Source organism: Octodon degus, unplaced genomic scaffold (genome assembly GCF_000260255.1).
Source record: "Octodon degus isolate 3935 unplaced genomic scaffold, OctDeg1.0 scaffold00005, whole genome shotgun sequence".
NCBI lineage: Eukaryota > Metazoa > Chordata > Mammalia > Rodentia > Octodontidae > Octodon > Octodon degus.
In genome coordinates, this window is record NW_004524581.1 from 27,209,498 (window position 1) to 27,221,675 (window position 12,178).

Sequence of the window (12,178 nt, forward strand, 5' to 3'; positions counted from 1 at the left end):
TTTTTTGGAACTGGGGATTGAACTCAGGCCCTTGTGCTTGCCAGGGAAGCACTTATTCTACTGAGCCATCTCCCTGGCCCCAATACCTGTAATTTTTAATCTATCAATTTAAACTAAAGAGAAGACTTAAAAGTTTTGGAATCTAGAATGTGCTGCTACTTGTAAATCCAACTTTTTGTGTTGGGCAAAGAGGAAAAATTTCATTTTGGCAAGAAGAAAATATCTAAATGTATGAACAGTTTCACATACCCACAAGAAAGTGTCATTACTTGTCTAGAAAAATTAGGATTCAAGAAAAAACTAAACAGCTTTTTAAGAGATTTCCACTACTATGAGTAGTATTTACATTTGCACTCTCATTTTGGTTCCTCATGCTTTTCATTGCAGTTTGAACTACTGCATCATTGGAGAAAAAGCCAACTTTTAAAATAGTTAATGATATTGACAAATTGAGGAAATTATTGTGTTCACTATTCCTTTCTTCAAAAATCTGCTGTTTGCCTAATACATGCTACTAGGGTATATAACACCCCCCCCCCAAATTTGCAGCAGGCCCTTGAACAGGTACATTTCTAACAATGCTATTTATAGTAATCAAAACATGGCCATCAGCAGATGTCTGCCTTGGATGATGGTTACACAAGTGATGGTCTGTCTACAATGGATCTTTACTTAGCTATAAAAGTGGACGAGCCATTGATGTTTACTATAACATAGCCAAACGTTGAAAACATACTACTTGAAAGTAGCAAGACACCAAAGACCACATATTGTATGTTTTCCTTCATAGATAATTTCTACAGTGAACTACAAAAACAAATTAGATTGCCCTTTGCCTGAGGCTTGCAGTGGGATTGCTGGAGAAAATGAGCGGTTGCTGCTAAAGGGTATAGAAAATTCTTTTTGGGCTGTTAAGAATTCTTTAGGATTGATTTTTGTGGTGATTAAACAACTCTGAGTATACATAAAACATACATATGTTTTACCTTCTCATGGTAAATATATAAACATATATTTGCTGCTGTAAATACATATTTATATGTATTTATTTATTTTAGGGAAGGTTCTATAGGGTGTTCAGGGTCTCACTATTAGATTGGACTCATAGTGATCCACCTGTTTACAGTCTCCCAAGAGCTGGGATTACTGGGATTACAGGCACTTGCCACCATACCCAGTCTCAATCTCAGTGTGTCCTGGAGGCGGGGCCAGCACTGCAGGCCCGGGATTGAACCCCTGGCCCCGTGCCTGCTTGCAGGCGCTTTAATCCCCTGAGCTATTTGGCCAGCCCTACATAAAACTATTGAACCACTGAAGTGTATACTTTGAATGGGCAAAACTAGGGTATGCAAATTATACCTCAATAAAGCTATTGAAAAATTCTACTGAAGTTATAAATTATTAACATTTTTTTTTTCCAGATCTATCTCAAAAACCCAGGTCATGTAAGAAACTTCTTACTCTCTGCTTTTTGAACCATTCATTCAATTTATTCTGGACCATTTAATACTTAGTACATTGTTTTGTTTTGTCTTTTTTGGTAGTGGGATCAATCTTGGGACTTTGCGCTTGCTAGGCAGACGCTTATGCCCTTGAGTTATCTCACTGGCAGTGCATTGTTTTATGATTGTTAGTTATGACTTCTGATTCTCCAATCCTATGTCCTTGAACTACTACGTCATTTGGCCCCTCTTCTAGCACCGCAGTCAGAGGCTTTATTTACCCACAGAACACCTCAGGAAATGCTTGGAAACTATATAAAAGGACTTCAAGGATACTTATTCAGCCCTGAAGATCTATATTGTATTGCAGATTTTGTTAACATTTATTATTTATAAAATTTTGGAATTTTAGTTCAGTTGAACTTAAAATGATTTTCTAATCTATGATGTATTATGGTAGGCATTAATGTGATAAAATAAGTGTGTGTCTGGTTCAGTGTTGGTATCTCTCAAGATGTGGATACTCTGGGAAGCAAATTTAGTTTTAGTTCTTGCCTGCACAGTAGCTAGTTCATTCTAACTGAAATTCTAGATCCAAACCTTTGAATTGTTTAGTGTTTACTAAATAAGAAAGATTTACTAATTTTTTTTTATTGAAACTAAGTAAATTCTTAACCCATTTTGTATTTTTCCATTTCAAGAAGAGAGATCTTTAAGACCCTCAAGTCTGTGGAGATGGGCACTAGTAATGAATAGTGAACTATTAGCTAGCTCTAGCAGAATAGCGCTGCTATGTGGATAGAAACATCTGTTATCCCTTAACTGTTAGTCCTTCCAGATAAGAATAGTCCCTTCTTGTACGACATCCTACTCCCTGCTTTTAAAAATATTTCATTCAAATGTAAATTCAGCAGTTCTTGCCTGTGCTTCATTGTTGACAGGTAGTTGTTTCTCATTCAGTTCTTGTTCAGAAACTCTTTGCTGGGTTTATGGAATCTTTTAAGATCCTTCTCAGAAGAACAAGAGCTTTGTCTAGCATGGGGAGATACCCTTTTTCAAGGTTAACTTTCCCTTTTATAAGTATATTTTCGGCTGCAGTTTGCCTTTCCAAAAGTACCTTTCTTTTAATAGGGCATTTTAATAGAATATATTGTTTAGCATCCTTGGAATTAACTATAAAATATTAATGAATATACTAAGGCTTGAAAAGCCCAGTGGTGTGTGTATGACTTATCAAACTTTCAGTAGCTTCAAGAGAGTAGCAAGAAATCAAGCAAATTTTTAAAAATTTTCTCATAAAATCCTTTTTAATATATAAAACAAAGATAAAGCACATTTGAACCCTGCAATCTGCCAGCATACCTTGTTTTTACAAGATGAATGCCAGACTATGGGACTACATAGCAGAGAGTCTTTAAGAGCATTTGGTTGGGAGAAATAGAAAAAGCAGACTTCAGGGAAGACTGGGCAAGCTCAGAAATTGAGCTACATCCCTGAGCACTACAGTAGTTCTTGTCTTTTCAGATCCTCATGTTTTCTTATTTACAACAGTCCCACTGGAGTCTTCATACTCTTCCTCAGTGTCAGGCTGCCATCGTTCCGAAGCCTTCTGTAGTGTTAGCATAGCCCACAAAGAGATAGCATCTTTGATCTGTGTCACAGTAGCAAAGTGAGCAGTGTTTGGAATGGCCAAACCCCTCATGCCATGAGCATGACGCCGTTCAGCAAAGTGCCGCTGGAAGGCCTTAGTCCCTCGGTTGGTGTAGTTTCCACAAATCTCACAATGTAGTTGAGATTTAGGCCATGTAGCTTATATACAGCCAGTAGGGGATGGGTTTGCCATTCCAACCCAGGGGCAGGTTTTTGGGGTTGTAAATGATCTCATTTTCCTTTTCTTTCACTCTTACTGATCTGCTACTCCTGCTCCGCTTCTCGCTCTTCTCCTGTTCTGGCTTGCTTGTGTTGTACATTTTCATGACTGAGCTGTACTTGTTCATAGATCTAGGAAAGCAATGTTTTTGTTCCTATCAATATCTCTCTTGTTGCCCTTTGATTTGGGGTTTTTGGCAAGCAGGAAGGTGTGGAGTGATTCCAAGGACTTCCCTTTGGTGCTAAATAACCTCTGAGCTTGCTTTTCAGGGGTGCCAGCACATTTCAGGACTAAAGCTAAGAGGGCAGACTTCAATCTGTTTAGACCCAGAGAGGCCAACTCCTCCCAGGAGGAAAATGCAGACAGGCTAAAATGGGCACTAGCATGCATCAGGGCACTGCTTGTCTCCTTTCAGCCATCCAGGAAAGGTGCCATTCTCCCATTTCTTCTCAAATTTGGTCTGTATCTTCCCAAAAAGCTCATTCTGATCTTGAAGGGGCTTCACTTCGTCCCTGTAATCCTGAAGATACTCAAGCAGCATTTTAAGGTATCTCTTGTACTCTGCATTCTTCCTTTCTTTAGGAATGTCACATAACTGGTCAAAAATCGGTGGGTATGTGATATAATCTGACTTGTCCTTTGCCTTCAGGTTAATGTACTTGAGCTAACAGTCATGGAGATCGAGGTAACGGTCATATCCCTCTTCATCTGTGAACTCCACCAAGTTCTGTGCCTCTTCACTTGGATTATCTTGTGCTTTCAGGAGCTCCTCAAATTCCATTGACATTGGCACACAAATCTCATTTGGGTGCTTCTGGTGGAATTTCTTTGTTTGAGTCTGGTATAGAATTCAGCAAATTCATTCAGTCCTGAAATAGCATTGAGCTCCTTTCATAGCCCATCTTGATCATCATACAAATCCCTCAGCTTCCCCCTGACCTCCATATACCTATCTTGTATGGCCTGAGTGCGGTAGTCGGAATTGATCTGATCCCGGAGCGTGGACTTCTTAGTGAGCATTTCTGTAGCCATTATATCCATGAGCTGTTCCTTCTCCTCATGGTACTGCTACTGCTGCTCTAGAATTGTCTCCATAGTTCCTTGGCAGCAGCACAATTCAGGCCATGGATGCGACCGGCAACCCAAAGCATATTTTTGAAGAAAAATTATTCTTCATGGCCAGCTACCTTGGTAGGTATAAAATATTAATATTTGTACAAAAGGCTATTGGTCTCAGCAGAGACACTGAAACCCATCTAGGTATCTTTGGAGGGCATGAAGCATGGAAGAGTGAGCCAAGTTCTGACTGAGGAGGACTGCTCAGGGAGCTCCAGCCATAGTCCACAATCCCACTGAGGCGAAGTGGTCTCACTCTTGAGCCTGCTTTTGTTCTTTTCAGGAGTTCATGCAGGCTTCTTGCTTTCTTAAGGCTAGGTTTAAAAATGGTTAAACAAGTATTCTCCAGGGCATTTTTCCCCCTGTCTCCAAGTTGCCACTCCATTTAGGAGCACATTGGCTTAGAATTGTCTTCAGGTTCTTATTCTACGGAGATATATAAGGTCACCTTCACCTAGTATCCCAGAAAAACCATCAGTCCCAGGAACAAGCTGAGGTTCTTTCTTCTCTTCCTTTTTTCTGTTCTGTAGTTAGTGCTTCTTATCGAAATTAAATCTAAGGAGACACAATTTGTATGCGAACTGTTACAGGATTACAATTTGTGAATCAGAAAACATAGGTTTCTAGTTTCTGATGTGAATTTTGAGCAATTTGTAGGACTTAAATGTTTGTTACACATATTATTAAGATAGTTTTAGGTAAACATGACACCAAATTTTTTGTATTATAATTTTAGAAAATACTCTCTTACATGGTTAGTTTTTTAATTGTCTGATCATAGTATACTGCTAATTTGAATATCCAGTGTCTATATTCCATTCTTACAATCTTGTAAATTTATTGTCTAGTCAAGATGTCCTTGTTCCACTTTCTTCAGATCTGCTTGATTAGGTTGTGAAGGTGATATCTAATTGCAATTCAAGTGTGGCTGACTTAAGATCTATTGTGGTACACAATGTGCTTACTGATTTGACCTCTCTTGACCTATCCAGTTAATGTGCTAGTAAGTAAATTCCAAGTTGCAACTTTTCACCTTGATTTGAAGTAGGCTGTTGAGATCTTTATCATGGATAGATTCCATATACTGTATCCCATGTAGAATATCTAATGTAGACTATAACTATGAAACTTGGCTTTTTTTCCTTTATTCATGAAGAAAGCATGGGGAAGAATAGTCCATGATAGATCAAGCTTTATATTCTGCTTGTAAGGTTTTTTAAAAAATGTATTTGGTACAGGGCAGGATTATAGGCATGCACCATCAGGCCTGGTCTCTGTAGCTAGCTCAGTGTGCCTGGGGGCGTAGCATGGAGCCCTAGTCCCTGTGCTTGCCTAGGCAGATGCTTAGTTCACTGAGCTATCTCACCAGCCAATATTCTGCTTGTGAGGGATTGTTTTATTGACCTCTGATTTGAGGTATTTTCAGTGAGGTTGATCTTAACCAATCATATACACATTTTTCTTTTGACTGTCTTGATTGAACCTACGTAATAGCTAATCAGCTGGGCATGGTGGTGCACACCTGTAATCTTAGCACTTGGGAGGCTAAGGCAGAAAACTCACTGGGGAGGGGGGGTTCGAAGCCACCCTGGGCTACATAGTGAGTTCAAGGCCAGCCTAAACTATACAGTGAGAACCTGTCTCAAAACAAAAACAAAACTAAACAAAACAAAATACTTAAGCTAGGAAATCAGTAGTACCTAGAACTTTGGTATTGGTCTGCATAGCTATTTCAGTTTTTTTCTGTATTCCTAGGCCTGAGAAGATTAGACATATGAAAATTTAATCAGAATTTTTTACTTATCTTTTTTAATCATTACAGTTTTAAAAACAGTTTTGAAAAGTGTCCAAGAGATATTCAGAAACTTTAACAGGTTAGGTGGCCCTGATTCTGTTGATCTCAAGGTGCCTAGGTTGACAGTTGTTTTGTAATTTGGTTTTACAAATTTGTAGCCTCTTCATCTCAGGAAGAGTATCAGTTCTGATTTTAGTTCTACCTTCTGACTTTATTTATGATCAATTATTGTTACTAAATACTAATAAACAAAACATTTTAAAAATGATGGTAATGAAGTGTTTTCCTTGGAGTTTCTTCCCTGATAACAGATTCTTAGGAGTATATAATAGCAGCAGAAATAATACAGCATTTCTGTTTAGAATTGGCATTATTGGGCCAGGAAGATAGCTCAGTGGCTTGAACACTTTCCAGGCAACAACAGGGTCCCTGAGTTTGAACCCTAGAAAGAAATTGGCATAATTTCTCATACAGGAAGAGAGAAATTTATTTATAGAATATATAAAGAACACTTAAGTGCTACCTTAAAAGATGTATATTCCCTCTTAAAAACACAAACCTATAAGTAAATAGACAAAAATGAGATACTCAGCTGCTAAACAAATATATGAAAAATACTTAAAATTTGTAGTTATCAGGGACAAAAATCCTCATGTATTTCCAATAGAGTAAATTACCATCTTACCTTTATCTTTCTGATATAAACACTTAAAACAGGGGCTGGTGAGATGGCTCAGTGGTCTAAAGCACCTACTTAGAACAAGCTAAGCTAAGCAAAACACAGGCACCGCGGTTCAATCCCCCAGCACCACATGCCAGCCAGCCCCGCCCCCTGGTGGGCTGAGCTGCCCCCCCACAATAAATAAATAAATAGATAGATAAATATATATTAAAAATAAAACACTTAAAACATTGCTGCTGTTTTTAAGTTATCATGTGTCAGAGTAGATGCAAATAAGGAAAATACAAAGTTGACATTTACCTTAAATTATCCTGTATTTAGTCCTCTTTATTTTCATGTGTAGAAGCATGTTTCTAATGGAGAGAGAATATCTTATGCCTACAGAACTTCCTTCAATATTTTTCTTGTCACATACTTCTGCAGGCAGTAAATTCATCTTTGTTTTTCTTTTGCCTGAAGTCTTACTAATATTTGAAACATATAACTTAGAGGTTGACTTCATTTTCTTTTCAGCACTTTAAGCATACTACTCCACTTTGTTCTGAAATTCATAGTTTTTGATGAGAAGTCTGCTATAATTGTTAGCTTATTCTTCTTTAAAATTTATTTTTATTTTTTAAATTTATTTTTAAACGTATTTGGTTGTTGCAGGGTCTCACTATGCAACTCAGATTTATGGTGATCCTCCTGCTTTCAGCCTTCCCAACCCTGGGATTACAGGTGTCCACCACCACACCTGGACTCTGGCCAGCTCAGCCTGCCTTGGGGGCGTGGCTGGTGTGGCACATGGTGCTGGGGATCGAACTGCAGACCTTGCGCTTGCCTAAGCAGGTGCTTTAGTCTACTGAGTTATCACACTGGCCCTAAATTGTTTTGTTCTCTTTGTTTCTTTTGTTTTCTTCTCTTTTTCTCTTTCTTTTCTTTTTGCAGTACTGGGGATTGAACATAGGACCTTGTGTTTGTCAGGCACTTATGCTGGCACTTACACTACTGAGCTATAACCCCAGCCCTCTAGCTTATTCTTTAGCATGTATTTTTTCATCTAGCCATCTTACAATTTTGTCTTTTTTCTAGGTCTTTAGTCTTTAGGTAACCAGTTTCCAGGGTATGAGAGTGTATAATTCCATTTCTTATGAAGTGTTTATCCTCATGTCCTCTGAGCTTCGTGGACTGGGATTTAGTATATGTTAGTAATTTTGGAGCATTCTCAACCTTTATGTATTTCACATACATTTTTTGCCTTTTGTGGGGAAGGGGGAAGTCTTTTTAAGACAGGGTTTCACTATTTAGTTTCGGCTGTCCTTGCACTCACTTTGTAGCCCCAGCTGGCCTCATACTTGTAGTGATACTTCTGCCTCAGCCTCCTAAGTGCTGGGACTACAGGTGTGCGCCACCACAGCTGGTTTCTGTTTTCTTTCTTAATCCGTCCAGTATTACAGAGATACATGTGTAAGACCGTTTTAACTGCTCCCGGATGCTTCCTTCTTCATTTCCCCACACCCCCATTGTGATGCAGTCTGAATGATTTCTGTAGCTCTAGCATCAAAACATGAAAAGCAGAGAATTTCCTCCATGCTGAGCCTCTGGCCTCAGACATCCCACTCTATCCCCTCCTCCAGAGCCTTGAAAAAATAGGTAATGTTGTGTAAGCACAAACCAAAGCAATAAGAGGAAACGCAGAGAAATCCATAGGTACTTATTACAGTAAAACTGTGCGTGAGCATAGGGAATTAGGGAGCAGTCATAATAAAGCTGCTGCAAACTAAACTGTCTAGACAGACACACTGTGTTTAAAAAAAGAAAAAGAGACCAAGAACTAAATATTAATCAGAATCAAAATCTGCGGAGTAGGGTGGCATATCTAGAATGGGCATAAAGAAAATAATTTTAAATTTATGGTACAAACACAAGGGAACTACTCTTAAAAAAAAAGAAAATATTTCTTGCAAACAAAAATGAAGAAAGCTTTACATCTATAGGTTTGTATTAAGATGAGTACAGAGGTAAAAAACAAAATCTCCAAAAAATTTCAGATAGGGAGAAAGATGCCAGAAAAACTGGTAAACAGGATATGATAAAATTGCAGCTTAACTATGATAAATAATTGACTGTGGAAACAATTTTAGTTTCTTCTGTAGTTAAGCAATGTAAGATCAAAATGGATCACAATAAAAATAAAGGACGGTGAATACAGCAAAAGTTTGCTAAGATGGGCTGGTTGAATAAGAACATGATTGATGAAGAATACAGCCAGGAAGAGAGCTCTCCTCAAGAACCTAATAGGAGGCCTGGGAAAATAGCTCAGAGGACTGAGTGCCTGCTTAGGGGGTTGCCCTGGAACCACAAACCACACTGGCCTGTCCCCTGGGCGTGCTGAGTGGCCACGGAGACTCGGCCTGGTGGCACATGCCTGTAATCCCGGCACTCGAGTGCTGAAAACAGGAGTCTCACTATGAGTCCAGTGAGACCCTGTGTCAAATACATTAAAACAAAACAAAAGAAAACAACCTAATAGGAGAGGATCTGAGTCTTTCCATATCCAAGTGTCTCTATCACTATGTAATGTTATTTTTCCATTCTTGATGCCACCACAAATTTTTGGTTTCCTCCTTTTTTTTTTTTTTTGTAAAATTGCTTGTTTACTCTATAATCATTGACTTGAATTTTATTGCAGCTTTTGTACCCTTATTCTCAGCTCACCATCTCAGTACTTAATAAAATTTGATGTTTGGTGGTAGTTGTTGGCCCCCCTGCCAACTACCATTCTCATCAATCCATTTTCTTGCTTTTCAGTAGACCTAGTTTATGTCTTAAACTATATTTTAACTAATGACATTGTTATGCTTGGGCCTACCTCTCCTTGTCTTCCCCTTCTTGAAATAACCCTCACCCCTCAGCAGACTCAGTTCTGCCCTCAGTTCAAGATCTATCTGAAAACCTTTTTTTTTTTTTTTTGTAAATGAAGATAATTTAACCACCTCAAAAGATTGGTTTTTTTGTTAATTTTAGCTTGGTTAATTGAGATAATCCTTGCTTAAGAGTTACACAGATGTTTTAAATACAGTTTAACCTATCTCCTTTATTATGCATATGAACTTGGTATTATTGGAACCCTCCTTGTGGTTTTCTATACCATGATTTTACTTTATCACCATTCTATAATAGATTGTTATAATGAAGCAATGTAATAGTTATGTTACATTTTATTAGCACAGGCAATATTCTTCGAAGATGTTCTTAGCATTGGTATAAATATCCAAAGACTAAAGGATGCTATTGTGTAATCGGTTTGTCATTAACTATATCAGTTGTTTGAAAAGTTCAGCAACAGAAATCACTTTGCAGAGGACATCTTTGAGACAAGCTGTGTCAGAAATGTCATTTCTACTCTGTTCGTTGGTCATGGAAATATGATGGGAAAGGCCATAAGTAACAGGCCCAGCTATAGGAAGATACAGGTTTCATTATCCAAAAGAGAGAAAGAACTCTGAGTATGTCATTCCCTTAAATAAATGTACTGAACTCATGGAGCAGTCAGAGATCTAGGTTGTTGTCAAAAAGCATTTGGTACTTTTTTTCATCTTTTGAAAATGCTGTTATTAAAGGCAACTAAAAGAAGTTGGTTACAGTATCGTAATACCTGGAGGACAGTGAGGCCCAAAGGAGTCCTTGGAACCTTATTTAAGCTCGTGCTCCTGCAAAGTAGTGGTCATGTTGTGTCTTCCCTAGAATGAAGCAGATTTGCTTACAGTCATATTTTATTGATTTGAAAGCTTTGTTCTTCAAAGAATTATTCTTTATTCAGCCTAGGCACTAGAAAGTACAGAGGTCCTAGTTTTGTGTCTGTGAACTTACTGTGTAAAGTGCATGCTACTTTGTGTAGTCTTAATTGTCCTCTCGAAATGCTAATACAGAGGCTGCTGTACGTCACTTTTTTGATGCAAAAATGAATCTCGTGGGTATGAAGCTACTAAGAAATTTATTTGAAAAGCCAGAGAATCCTACTAGCTGAAAAGTTTTAGCACACTAGACAGAATGACCGCATGTAAATCTTTATACAGGAGCTAAATACTTGAAAACTAAATCTGAAATAATTTACTTAAATTATTTATGAAAGCTTCCCCTTTTTTTGAACCTAAACTCGAAAAGTATGTTTTCATCTATACTATACAGATATATAGAATTCAGAGATAGGTTAGAAAACACTGATCTGAGTTGATTATTTTTTAAAAGGTAGAAAGTTGGCCATTCTGCTATAACTTAAAATGTCTTCTAGCCAGGCTTGATGGCATTATACCAGCCAATTGTTTGACACAGTTAATGGAACTATGTTTATTGCAATGATCACCTGCTTACCTTACTGTGAAATCAATCTAGTAATTTGTATGAGACTCACAGGAATGGTGTGCAGTCTTCTTTAACCTGGTAATTAGAACAGCATGTGGGTGACAGTTCTTAGTTTGAACAGTAATCCAGCTCTGTCCAGAAAGTTTATTCACCCTTCCATTTAGTTACATTTTTCTATTTGTATTGAATTTTACTTGCCAATCTACACTGTTTTCTTTGGCAGTGCTTACAATTGAATGTACTCATTACATAATTAGCATCTGTACTGTGAGTGGAAAATCCTTTTATATTTCGTTTTACTAATCACAAAGAAGCAGGTAGATTTTCTTGTTCTTTCTTGAAGGCTTTCATGGCTTAGCCCAGGGATGGGGACCCTTTTAGAGCTTTCAGTGATGACCAGCAGCCTATTGCAGCACATGTGCCACAGGTTCATCACCACTGGCTTTGTTGATCATGGAACATCTCTGTAACAACTATTGCTATTCACTTAGATATTTAAGCAAGCAGTTTAAACTTTGTGTTTAATAATTTAATATTCACCTGCCTGGTAAGTCCAAGATCCTGTGTTGATTCCCAGCACCAAAATAAAATAAGACAAGATAAAATGTTTTTATTTTATTGATTCACAGTAGGATTGATTACAGAGGAATTAAAATTGTAGAAATTGAAAAGTATAGTTTCTAATAGAGTTTCCAGCTTGTGCATCAGTTTTCTAACCTTTTGTCCCTTTTGAGATGTGAAAAAGCGAATTTACAGAAAGTGATGTTTCTCCTTTTTGAAGTAGATATGAATTTATCTGTATAATAGATTGTTATAATGAAGCAATGTAATGAAGGGGGAAGTCTTTTTAAGACAGGGTTTCACTATTTAGTTTCGGCTGTCCTTGCACTCACTTTGTAGCCCCAGCTGGCCTCATACTTGTAGTG

General features: G+C 37.8%; 1 protein-coding gene and 1 pseudogene across 2 annotated transcripts in view; one reads left to right on the top strand and one right to left on the bottom strand.

Moving 5' to 3' along the window:
* Positions 1-12,178, top strand: part of Zfand3 (zinc finger AN1-type containing 3) — a 339,956-nt gene that overhangs the window by 212,768 nt on the left and 115,010 nt on the right. The window lies entirely within an intron of this gene.
* LOC101561170 lies at positions 2,943-4,407 on the bottom strand (annotated as a pseudogene).